At 35.6% G+C, this 13,589-nt stretch overlaps 1 pseudogene; it reads right to left on the reverse strand.

The window, feature by feature from the left end:
* Nucleotides 1-1,838: 1,838 nt before the first annotated feature.
* LOC111718664 overlaps nt 1,839-13,589 on the reverse strand; it is a 61,791-nt pseudogene continuing 50,040 nt past the window's right edge.

The following is a 13,589-nucleotide window of genomic DNA, read 5'->3' on the forward strand; positions in this document are numbered from 1 at the left end:
CTGCCTCCTTCAACCAAGTTCTTTCCTTCAAGCTAAATAACCCCCATTTCTTCAAGTTGTCCTTGTGTGACATGATCTCAAGACATTTCACCATCTTATTTGTCTTTCTCTGGACACTTTCCAACTTGTCCATGTTTTTCCAAAAACTGAACGTAATATGGTCTAGATATGGTCATCCTAGAGCAGAGTAGAATGGGATTCTCACTTCCCTCTGTACTAAAAGCTATCTCTCACTGTAGCTTGAGGTTGCAATAAGAAGCCACTTACTATAATGAATAAAGTACCAGACCTAGAATTAGGAAGGCCTGAGTTTTAACTCTTATCTCTGAGATTTGCTGTTTAATGTACCTTAACCTATCCAAACTTTGGCTTATTCATCTGTAAATTATAGGTAGTAATATTCATTGTATCTATTTTACATGGTTGTTATATTGTTCACACATACATGAAAGTATCTTTTTGGTATTTTGTCAACCTTAAAGTACTATGCTGATAGCAGATATTACCATTGCTTTCTTTGTTGCCAGGACACATTATTGTCCCATATTCAGTTTGCACTCTCTTAAAAAATGCAGATCTTTTTCAGAAAATCTGTTAACTAGTTAACCTTCCCACCTTACACCCATTAAGTTGCTTTTTCTGACTCAACAGTAAGATTTTACATTTAATCCTATTAATTTATGTCTTATTAACTATTCTAGTCCAGTAGTGTTAAACTCAAATTGAAATGGGTTGACCATACCATAAGGATTCAAGAAGGCTATACGTTGACTTAGAAAACTACAAATTAGCATTATTTAAGTTTTGTTGTATTTTTTATTTATTTTGTTATATATTTTCCAGTTATATTTTAATCTGATTCTGATTGCACTGGGAAGTGTGTTACCTGCCCAGCAGGCTGCATTTTGAAACCTGTACTAGTCCATCAATATACTTTTGCTTAACTTTTTTTTTCCCCTGAGGCAATTGGTTAAGTTACTTGGCCAGAGTCACAGATAGGAAGTGTTAAGTATTTGAGGTCATATTTGAACTCAGGTCCTCCTGACTTCAGGGCTGGTGCTTGATCTACTGCACCACCTAGCTGCCCCCATCAATATACACTTAATTCCTAACTATCATCCAATATGTTAGTATACCATCTGACTTCATGTCATTTATAAATCTGAAAAGCCTACTATAGCTTTGGTTTAAATGACAAAAACCACAGGACCAAACATCTAAATATTTTACAGTCTAGCCTATATCTAGAGTTATCTATATTCCACAAGAATAGCAAGAAAATTTTTTGTCACTGTTTTGCTAAAATGTAGGAAAATTGTACCTGTACCAATTCCCTTGCCTTTCAGTTTAATAAAACTGTCAAAAATTACTATAATTCACATTTTAAGCTTAGAGATGTGGAAAGAGTGTACTAGTTAGAACACATTATCCTAGTTCTTCAGGTTTCCTATGACCTTGAAAGAAGAGATTTTTTTCTTTCTTTTTTTTTTTTCACTGAAGACTGACTTTTCTGATGATACATAACATAGAATTCTCTATTTTCCAACCTCTACTACACTTTGAGGCAATTATTGTCAAGGGAGTGTGGGGATCTCCAGTATAGGGAAATGGGTCAAACTACAGCACGCGAGCCAGATGCGGCAGCTGAGGATGATTATTCCCCCTCACCCAGGGCTATGAAGTTTCCTTATTTAAAGGCCCACAAAATAAAGTTTTTGTTTTTATTATAGTCCGGCCCTCCAACTGTCTGAGGAACAGTGAACTGGGCCCCTATTTAAAAAGTTTGAGGACCCCGGTAAGAGATTTGAGTTCCCTAATAATAAAATTCCTCTTTCAATTCAGGATGAAGATTCATGGAAGGAGAAAATTTTCCATTTTACTCCTGAGGTCACATAGACCAGGAGGTCTGCTACATGTTTGCTATAACTATACTCATTGTCATACTAAGAAATGTATCCAACAAAATAGTCATCGAGAGTGTGGTACAAGCACCAGCATCAAAGGTAGAGTATGTATTGCTGTTAAAATCACAGGATGCAACCTGGTCCTGGTGTAGCCCAAGCAGGTTTCTCCAGACAGCAAGTCATGTCCACCACAGATATGTTAGAAGTAGGAACGTGGAAGGCTACGCCCAAAAGCTCCCAAGTCAGCTTGTGAATGACTTTGTCTATTCCTTTGGCAGCACTATCAGAAGCAGGGATGACATTTGGGGCAGCACCGTGCCCATCATTTGACAACTTGCCAGATGAACTATCTGCCATCTTCTGAATAGCAATAATGGGGTGTCCTGCAATCCTTCCAAATGTCAGAGTTATCATGAATAATCTTGACCAGGGAGACCAAGCAGTTGGTATTGCAAAAGGCATTGCTGACAATATTAAGGAAATTATTGTATTTGTCATGATTCATTCCTATGACAAACATAGGGGCAAACAGCGGAAAGGCAAAGTGATACACTTAGCTTCGTTGTTCAAGTGGCCCCGGGCTTTTCCATGGTGGTAAATTTATATATATATATATATATATTACACACTTGGCTCCACTATGTCTGTATTTAATGCTGGGTGAGATTATGCTTCTCAAAGACAGTAATGGTTTTTCCATTAACCATCAGCTTTCCATTTTCAGCTACAATAGTGCTCATAAACTTGTAATGAGTGGGATCATATTGGAATATATAAACCAGGTAGTTAGGGTCATTGATGGCTATAATATCCACTCTGCTCAAGGGAGATAGAGCCGTGGTCCCCTGGCACACAATATGGCCAAATCTATCTGCTGTGCTTCAGAATCTTGTCTCAGGGATGCATCTGCACTAACAGATCCTGGCACTAAACTTGGAGAAGAGTTGAAAGAGAAGAGTTTTCTAAAGAGAAAGGGATGTGTCCATGCTGGAGAGATGTGGGACAATAATGAGTTCCATCTCTCCAGGGACTCATATTGTCTCCCAAGAGTCAGTTGCCAAATTTCCAAGGTGACCATTTATATCTCGGAACTCAGCAAATGCTATAAATCAGGATTTGACTTACTGTTTTGTTGATCACCTAGATTTAAGAAACTCATGGAGAAAATATTAATAATGAAGATTAAACTTAAAGTATGTTCTGGGTACTTGTTTCCCCTCTGAGTTAAGCCTTTACCATCACACTCCAAAGCATCCAACTGGCTTTGGATTGGCTAAACGGCTATTAGGGTAATTGCTAGCCGCCATAATTCAAATAAACAGAGGATAGATGATGTTAGGACTGGAGCAGAGGAAATGACAAGACATGAGTCAATAGACAATAGCCAAGAGCCTGAGAACAAGCTGGCCCAAAAGAGGAGATATATGGTTGCTGAAATGGCCAAATCCAATTCACAGCACTGACTCTGTCTCTGGAATGGAAAACCTGCCCTCTATTTATTTATCCAATATGTCTCTGTTTCTCCTTTAATCAGAAAGGAAAAGGGAAGAAGGGAAGACATATATTCGTTCTCAATTGCAGTCATGGCAATTGACATTTGGAAGCTTTATTCCTTTCATTGCTTATTTATATTTTTATGTGACTTGAAGCCGTTATTAAACTATTAAGGGAACATGGGACAAGCCATGAGTTTGTCTAACTACTAATATCTGAAGCAGGAGATAAGAAAGGAAGTCACATCAAATAGGGGAGAGGAGAGTTTTTCCTCAGTAAAAGCTGGAGTAGGGGGTGACCAAGTAATTTTGGAATGTAAATACTCAGATCTTACCCTTGATCTATTTCTTCTTGTATTCAAAGAAAGACGCAAGAGAACAAGCTGAAACTTGAACATGGGAGAAGAGGTGGGAAAAGGGGGAGTTGGTACAGTTTTTGATCAAGTATGTCAGTGCTGCTGTTTCTGAAGCTATTATTACTAGTCTTACCTGGCTTTAGGGAATTTGAGATATATCCATGTTACAGGGCCCTTTCTCATAATTACCTCTCTGCAACATTCCCTCAGCTGAGCATGACTTGTTCCTGATGAAGCCTGATCTTGGTGACCACCCCTTCTTTTCCTAGACATTCACTAACCATTCCTTTAATAATCTATTTCTAGACTTTTGCTAAGTCAACCTTACTGGCCTACAGCTTACAGCATCTGTACTTTTTATTTTTGGAAACTGAGATTTTGCTCTCCTCCACTTAGAAACTCCCCTCTTTTCTATGCTTTTGCAGTGATCATTGACCATGGCTTGGAAGTCTACCAGTTCTTTGGACACCCAAAATGTAATATATCTGGGCCAGATAACTTGAAATCATCAAGGGTGGTTAGGTATTTACTTAATATCTCTTTACTTATCTTGGGATACCCATTCCCTATTAGATATTTTTGTTCTGTCCTTTCCAGTCCAGATATCATTCTTTTTGGCAGAGAAAACAAAAACAAAATAATGGTTGAGAAGATGTGTATTTGCTCCATTTTTATATATCATCATACTATTTACCCCTAACAAAGGTCTTATCCCATTGTTGGTCCTCATCTTTTCCCAATATAGCTAATGTCTTTATTTAAGGTTGGCTCTACTTTAAAAAAAAAAAAAAAAGCCCAAGATGCAGCCATAATACTACCTTATAAAAGAGCACAAGGATCACCCCACATGTTAACCTTTTAATAGACCCAGCACAAATCTCTCATAGATCAAACAACCAGTTGGAGTCTTTCAGGAGCAATTAAGTTTGTAGCAACCTAACCTTCTCTCCTCCACCCAGTAATCCCCTGAACCACTACCTAGTTCTCCACTCTCAACTCCCCAAACACAAAGCTTTGAGCAAGAATTATCATGGAACAACTTTTAAATTTTTGGCAATTTTCTTGGAATTATTGTAGAATTTCACTGTAGAGTAACTGTCAAAATCACCATCAATATACTCATAATTTCTACCTTTATTATTGTTACTCTTCTTACAACAGTAATTATCAATATCCTCTACTTGAGGCTCTCTTAGCACTTCACATTGCATTATTATATAATGCAATCTCACAACATCCTGGTTGAGAGGGAAGGTATAATTATCCCTCATTTTTAGGAAAGGAATAAGAAAGGGTTCTGGATGACCCAACTTCTAATCCTCTTGCCAAGTCGCTCAATCTCCTGGGTAGTAAGTACAGAAAAGGAAACAAATATCTACATTTGTTGCTCAATACCTCAGGAAGTTCTCCAGTAAATGTTTCTTAAGGCTATATTTTTCAGGACAGAGTAATAACCTATGTCCTAGGTAGATAGCTGCCCACTAGACCAGCTCTCTTTTTAGTATTTCTTACTAAGTATCAAAGGAAATTCAGGAGTTCTCCAGAAATACATTCCAAAGAACTGAGTTTGAATGCTTACGTAAGAGACCATTAATCATCACTTCATCTGCTGAACAGCACAACCTGACCATAGGCTCAAACCAAAAATTACACATTCCTTTCAAGAGGAAAATGATATTTCTTTTTCCATTTGTTGGTAAACTCTGTTTCAACTTTCAGATTACAAAGTAAGCCTTTTACTTATTAATTCATGGAACGCAGTTAGTTGTTACAGGGAATGGAGTGTTACATTTAGATTCAGTAATTCCTGAATTCAAATCCTATCTCAGATACTTATGATTAGCCTGTGGCTCTTGCCAAATCATTTTATTTCCCTTGATTTTATTTTCTCCATCTGTAAATGGGAACAGTAATAGTCCCTACCTCCCAAAGTTATTATGACAATAAAATGAGACAATAAGTGTAAAGCATTTTGCAAATATAAAAGCACTATATAAATGTTAGCTATTATTACATTGTGAAAAGGATGCTTACTCAAGTATTGAATATATTAGCTAGCAATGGACATTTCATCCTTTCCTATGATTCTCTCACCGGGACAGCAACAAGTATATGTGTAGTTATCATTTTATAATACTTTAACATGCCTTCCAAATACTACCTCATTTTATTTTTACAGCAAATTTGGGGGTAGATGCTAGTATTAGCTCAATTTTACAGATGAAGAAATTGAAAATGAGAGATATTAAATGAATTCTCTAATTCATTCTCTAGTTCGCTTAATAAGTATAAGAAGTCACATGTATTGGTCAACCTGCCATCTGGGGGAAGGGGTGGGGGGAAGGAGGGGAAAAGTTGGAACAAAAGGTTTTGCAATTGTCAGTGCTGAAAAATTACCCATGCATGTATCTTATAAATAAAAAGATATAATAAAAAAAAATAAATAATATAAAAAGAAGTCACATGTCTCAGATCTTCCTGTATACAGGTGCAACATTCTCTTCACTGTATTACATACAGTGTGTGCATACATGCATAGAATATATATATGTGTATGTAAATATATAAATATATATATACTATATATGTGTGTCATATATATGCATATATACACACAGTGTATTTACACACACACACACACATTTTCCCCCCATAGGAAGTTAACTGGGTCACATAGGGATTGAACCTATAACCATATTCTAACCTAATGAATTAATAGGGCCAAATAATCACAGCCTGGTAAATTATTGATGATGGACTTCTCACTTCCCCCAGGGCCAGACTTGAATATACCCTGAACAGATATATATTTTGCCACAATTCAGGTCTTTGTTTCTTTGCTCTTCTCTCTGCTGTCTCATTCCCTTCCCAGGTACAGTGAATAGGCTGATGGCCATTTATTGATTGCTGACAACTCACTTATTTTTGTATAAAGAATAGAGTAAGACTGAGTCTCTGCCCAGGGGCCCTGGTATGACTCAGCAGCCTGTCCCTGACTTGCAAATGCAGTCAGTGTATCTTTCCCTTTCCCTAGGACCATGAAATCAATGTGACTGCAATTTTTGCAGAGTCACTAAGACTATTCCAGGCAGAGCAGTGAAAGAAAGCCTTGGTGAGACAGGCCTAGCAGGTTGCATGAGGCCTGCTTGATCAGAGCAGGAAGACAATCAGCCTTACAGGCAGGGCTCCTGAACCAGATCCACCTGAGCTAGTCACAGATTAATGAAAGTTCAACTGTCAGTCATAGAGCGCTGCAGGACATACAGGCTTAAGTTAAGACAACAGTTCTTAACTTTTTTGGATCGTGACCCCTTTTGAGAGCCTGGCAAAGTTTTTGGATCAATTCTCAGAATCATGTTTTTAAACGCACAAAACAAAATATGTAAGGTTACAAGGGAAATCAATTATATTGAAATACAAAGTTATAAACATTAAAAAAAAATTTCATGGACCCTAGATTAAGAACCACTGGGACAAAAAAAGATTTTTTTCTTTGTTTTATGCAGGTAAAATGGACATCATCATATTCATTTAGATATAGGTTTACATATCTATCTATTTATATCTATATCTATAGTATTTATCTATACTTATACCCATACCTATAGATGAATAGAAATATAGACAGAGAAAAAGAAAGAGGTGGATATGATTAGAAATAGAGATGTAGATGTAGATATAGAATAATCACAACTAGGACTAGTATGTAGGTTCCAAGTCACCATGTGAAGGAATGAATCTATTTTTTTTCTCTGAACTCTTATAGCAGTTACTATCTATGCTGCTCCCTTTGACACTAATATTTACTGTAACCTCTTGCCTTCTGCTTCCTGTATATAAATAAGTCTTATCTTCTCAGATAAAATCATAGGATGAAGGAAGTCAACCTTCATTGAGATTTAAAGGCTCTGTGAGTGAATCACTGAAAGAGTAAGCTGCCTTAAGAGCCCCACTAGCTTCTTCCTCACTGGCCACCTTCAAGCAAAGGCTGGATGGCCAGTTGTCCAGGGTGTTGTAGGGGGGAATTCATGTTTAATCTGTCAGATAGTATTTATTAAGCATCTCTCCTGTGCCCAGTACTGTACTTAAGTAAGGCATGGTTTGGACCAGACAACCCCTAAATAATTCCCTAAATAAATAACCCTTTGTAATTCTAACATTCTGTGATTAATTCTGTGATTCAAGAGCCAAAGCATAAGAGAAAAGAAAATCAAGTAAGAATATTCCCTGCCTCCATTTTGAGAAGAATTGCTTGAAAGAACTCAGGGATTCAGATGTCCTAAGCATAAAGTGAGGAGCACCTGATTTGGTCACAAAATGATAATTTTTTAGCAAAGGAACCAAAACATAGGGATGGACATGAGCATTTATATAGTACCTACTGTGTTCTAGACACTTTATAAACACTTTATAATATTACCTCACTTGAACCTCATGACAACATTTGAGATAGGTACTGTTACTATCTCTATTCTATAGTTGAGCAAACAGATTAAATCACTGGTCCAGATCACACAGTTTAAGAGTCAGAGGCCAGATTTGAGTTCTGGCACAGCATTCTACTCACTGCACTCACACACCCAACTATTTGCAAATAATATTTCCTTCTCTAATACTCATATCTGAAAAAATCTCACCTATTGGTCTAAATTGTCTTAAATCGGCATCATGGTTCACCTGGTAATTGCTCCTCTCAATATAGATTTAGAGGCTAGAATGAATCCACTTCCATAGACTAAAGTCTGTTTCAGTAGCACAGTATCACACTGAAGACGGTAGTCTCAGAGCATCAAAATCTGAGTAAAAATATGGGTTCAAATCTAGCCTCAGACACTTACTAGCTGTGTGATCCAAGGCAAGTCATTTATTCCTGTTTACTTCAGTTTCCTCGTATCTAAAATCAGCTGGAGAAAGAAATGGCAAATTACTCTCATATCTTTGGCAAGAAAAGCCCCAATGAGGTCAGCATGTCTCCAGGGGCCCAGGGACTCTGACTTCTCAAAACCTGCTTTCAGGTAGGTACCTGACCTCAGGTACCAGTGTTCCATGAGAAGATCCTCTGTCCCATCTCTGCTTTTCTCATCCAATGTGATTCTTGTCCATTTCCTTCTAGTAACCCTTCACAGAGCATCTCAAGACTTTCCATGGTTCTTGTTACTTCCAACATTACCAGAACAACTTCTGTCACTTTATTTTCACTATGTGATCAGCAAACTTTTTGTCCAGTCACACAGAAGACCATAGGTTCATAGAATTAGAATTTCTTGCTGTTGTTCCATGACCTCTGCAAAGTCTAGTCAGTCAGTAAGCATTTATTAAGTGCTTACTATATTGCTGGCCACAAGATTTTTTTCCATAGATTATGGGACAACAGCAAGAAACTGACTTTTGGAGGTGGACAAACACACATACATATACACATACCATATGCAATAAATATAATGGCATATAAAACTATAGATATGTGTTAATTACTTTCTTAAATGTTTTTATTTCATGAAATAAATATTTATTTCATGAAATAAAAAATTTAACTTTCACTTTGTAAAATTTTGAAATCCACGCTTTCTCCCTTTCCTATTATCCCTCCCATCATCTTGATAAAGCAAGGACTTTGATATTGATTCTATGTGTGAAATCATGTGAAACATTTCCATAGTAGCCATGTTGTAAATGAAAACACAGACAAGAAAAATATTTTAAAGTATGTTTTGATCTGCATTCATAGTTAATCAGTTCTCTCTCTGAAAGTGGATAGGACTTTTAATCTAGGATTTGTTGGTTTTTGTAATTGTCTTACATCATTGTTTTGATCAAGGTATCTAAATCTTTTACAGTTGGTCATCTTTACAATATTGCTATGTACAATATTCTCTTGGTTCTGTTCACTTTATTTTGCATGAGTTCATTTAAGTCTTCCCAAGTTTTTCTGAAAACATCCTGCTTCCCATTCCTCATAGCACAAAAGTATTGCATAACAACCATATACCACAACTTGTTCAGCCATGTCCCAATTGATGGACATATTCTCAATTTTTAATTCTTTACTATCACAAAAAGAGCTGCTATAAATATTTTTATACCAATAGGTCCTTTTTCCTCTTCTTTGATCTGTGGGATAAAGACCTAGTAGTCATATTGCTGTGTCAAGGGTATTCCTGGCTTTATAGGCTTTGGGGCATTGTTTCAGAAAATGGCTAGTTTACAACTATACCAACAATGTATTAGTGTCCCTATTTTTCCATATCCTCTCCAACATTTGTTATTTACCTTTTCTGTTATGTTTGCCAATCTGATAGGCATGACATAGTACTCAGAGTTGTTTTAATTTGTATTTCCCTATCAGTAATGATTTAGAGCATTTTCTCATATGACTATTTGATAGCTTTTATTTCTTCTGAAAACTGCCTATTCATCTCCATTGATCATTTATCAAATAGGGTATGTCTCCTATTTTATAAATTTGGCTCCGTTCCCTATATGTTTGAGAAATGAGTCCTTTATCAGTAAAACATCCCATAAAACATTTTCAGGTTCTCTGTTTTCCTTCTAATCTTGGGTGCATTAGTTTTGTTTATGCAACAGCTTTTTAACTAACTGTAATAAAAATTATCCAGTTTACTTCTTATGATTCTCTGTCTCTTGCTTGTTCATAAACTCTTCCCTTATCTATAAATCTCACATGTAAATTTTTCCATGTTCTCTTAACTTACTTAGGATATTAACCTTTATGTCTAAATTATTTATCCATTTTGACCTTATCTCCATACAGTATGAGATATTGGCTTATGCCAAATTTCTCCCAAACTGTTTTCTAGGTTTTCCGGCAATTTTTGTCAAACAAATTGAGTTCTTATCCCAAAAGTATGAATTGGGGGTTTATCAAACACTGGATTGCTGTGGTCATTTACTACTGTGAATTATGTACCTAATCTGTTCCACCGATCTATCACTCTATTTCTTAGCCAGTTTCATATTGGTTTGATGATTACCATTTTGTAATATTATGAAATCTGAAATTACTAGGCTGCCTTCCTTCACATTTTTTTCATTGATTCCCTTGATATTTTTGACCTTTTGGTGTTTCAAATGAATTTTGCTAATATTTTTCCTAGCTCTATAAAATACTCCTAGGGCAATTTAATTGGTATGGCATTGAATAAGTAAACTTAAGTAGAATTGTCATTTTTATTATATTGGTTCTGTCTATTCATGAACATCAGTATTTCTCCAATTGTCTAGATCTGTCTTTTTGTGAAAAGTATTTTGAAATTATGTTCATATAATCTCTGTATTTGCCTTGGCAGGTGGACATCAAAGTATTTTATATTGCCTGCTATTATTTTAAATGGAATTTTTCTCTCTATCTTTTCCTGCTGGATTTTGTCAGTAGCATATAGAGATGCTGATATTTATGCTAGTGTATTTTATTCTGCACCTCTGCTAAAATTGTTAACTATTTCAACTAGTTTTTAGGAGGCAAAATAACTCCCAATAATTGCTTTTTTTTGATACTAGTGGTATAGTCACCTTTTAAATTTTTGATACTAGTAATTTGGTTTTCTTCTGTCTACTTTTTAATCAAAGTAACCAGTAGTTTGTTTTATTAATTTTTTTCATAAAATTAGCTTTTAGTTTTATTTATTAGTTCAATAGTTTGGTTTTTTTTTTTTTTTACTTTGAATTTAATTAATCTCTTCCTTGATTTTTCAGGATTTCCATTTTAGTAGTTAATTGAGGATTTTTAATTTGTTCTTTTTCTAGTTATTTTAGGTGCTATCATCTTCTCTTTCTCTCTTTTATTGTTATACATATTCAGAGAGATAAATTTTCCCATAAGTACAGTTTGGGCTCTGTTCCATAAATTTTAGAATGTTGTTTCATTGTCATTCTCTTTAATGAAATCTGTGACATGTTCTTTGACCCATTTTTTCTTTAGGATAATATTAGTTTCCAATTAATTTTTTTTTGTTTTTTTTTTTCCTAAGGAATTTTAATGCAAAATTTTAAATAAAATATTAGCAAAGGGATTACAGCAATTTATCAGCAGGATAGTATACTATGACCAAGTGGAACCTTTATCAAGTATGCAGCGCTGTTTCAACATTAGGAAAACTATTTTTTTTAATAGCCTTTTATTTACAGGATATATACATGGGTAACTTTACAGGATTAACAATTGCCAAACCTCTTGTTCCAATTTTTCACCTCTTACCCCCCCCCCCCCCCTCCCCTAGATGGCAGGATGACCAGTAGATGTTAAATATATTAAAATATAACTTAGATACACAATAAGTATACATGACCAAAACATTATTTTGCTGTACAAAAAGAATCAGACTCTGAATTATTGTACAATTAGCTTGTGAAGGAAATCAAAAATGCATGTGTGCATAAATATAGGGATTGGGAATTCAATGTAATGGTTTTTAGTCATCTCCCAGAGTTCTTTTTCTGGGTATAGCTAGTTCAGTTCATTACTGCTCCATTAGAAATGATTTGGTTGATCTCGTTGCTGAGGATGGCCTGATCCATCAGAACTGGTCATCATCTAGTATTGTTGTTGAAGTATATAATGATCTCCTGGTCCTGCTCATTTCACTCAGCATCAGTTCGTGTAAGTCTCTCCAGGCCTTTCTGAAATCATCCTGTTGGTCATTTCTTACAGAACAGTAATATTCCATAATTTTCATATACCACAATTTATTCAGCCATTCTCCAACTGATGGACATCCATTCAGTTTCCAGTTTCTAGCCACTACAAAAAGGGCTGCCACAAACATTCGTGCACATACAGGTCCCTTTCCCTTCTTTATAATCTCTTTGGGATATAATCCCAGTAGTAACACTGCTGGATCAAAGGGTATGCACAGTTTGATAACTTTTTGAGCATAGTTCCAAACTACTCTCCAAAATGGTTGGATTCGTTCACAACTCCACCAACAATGCATCAATGTCCCAGTTTTCCCGCATCCCCTCCAACAATCATCATTATTTTTTCCTGTCATCTTAGCCAATCTGACAGGTGTGTAGTGGTATCTTAGAGTTGTCTTAATTTGCATTTCTCTGATTAATAATGACTTGGAGCATCTTTTCATATGACTAGAAATAGTTTCAATTTCTTCATCTGAGAATTGTCTGTTCATATCCTTTGACCATTTTTCAATTGGAGAATGGCTTGATTTTTTATAAATTAGAGTTAATTCTCTATATATTTTGGAAATGAGGCCTTTATCAGAACCTTTGACTGTAAAAATATTTTCCCAGTTTATTGCTTCCCTTCTAATCTTGTCTGCATTAGTTTTGTTTGTACAAAAACTTTTCAGTTTGGTATAATCGAAATTTTCTATTTTGTGATCAGTAATGATCTCTAGTTCTGCTTTGGTCATAAAGACCTTCCCCTTCCACAGGTCTGAGAGGTAAACTATCCTATGTTCCTCTAATTTATTAATAATTTCATTCTTTATGCCTAGGTCATGAACCCATTTTGACCTTATCTTGGTGTACGGCGTTAAGTATGGATCAATGCCTAGTTTCTGCCATATTAGTTTCCAATTTTCCCAGCAATTTTTATCAAACAGTAAGTTCTTATCCCAAAAGCTGGGATCTTTGGGTTTGTCAAAGACTAGGTTGCTATATTTGTTGACTGTTTTATCCCTTGAACCTAATCTATTCCACTGATCAACTAATCTATTCCTTAGCCAATACCAAATAGTTTTGGTAACTGCTGCTCTATAATATAATTTTAGATCTGGTACAGCTAAGCCACCATCATTTGATTTTTTTTTCATTAATTCCCTTGAAATTCTTGACCTTTTGTTTTTCCATATGAACTT

The sequence above is a fragment of the Sarcophilus harrisii genome, chromosome 2 (assembly GCF_902635505.1).
Source record: "Sarcophilus harrisii chromosome 2, mSarHar1.11, whole genome shotgun sequence".
Taxonomy (NCBI): Eukaryota; Metazoa; Chordata; class Mammalia; order Dasyuromorphia; family Dasyuridae; genus Sarcophilus; species Sarcophilus harrisii.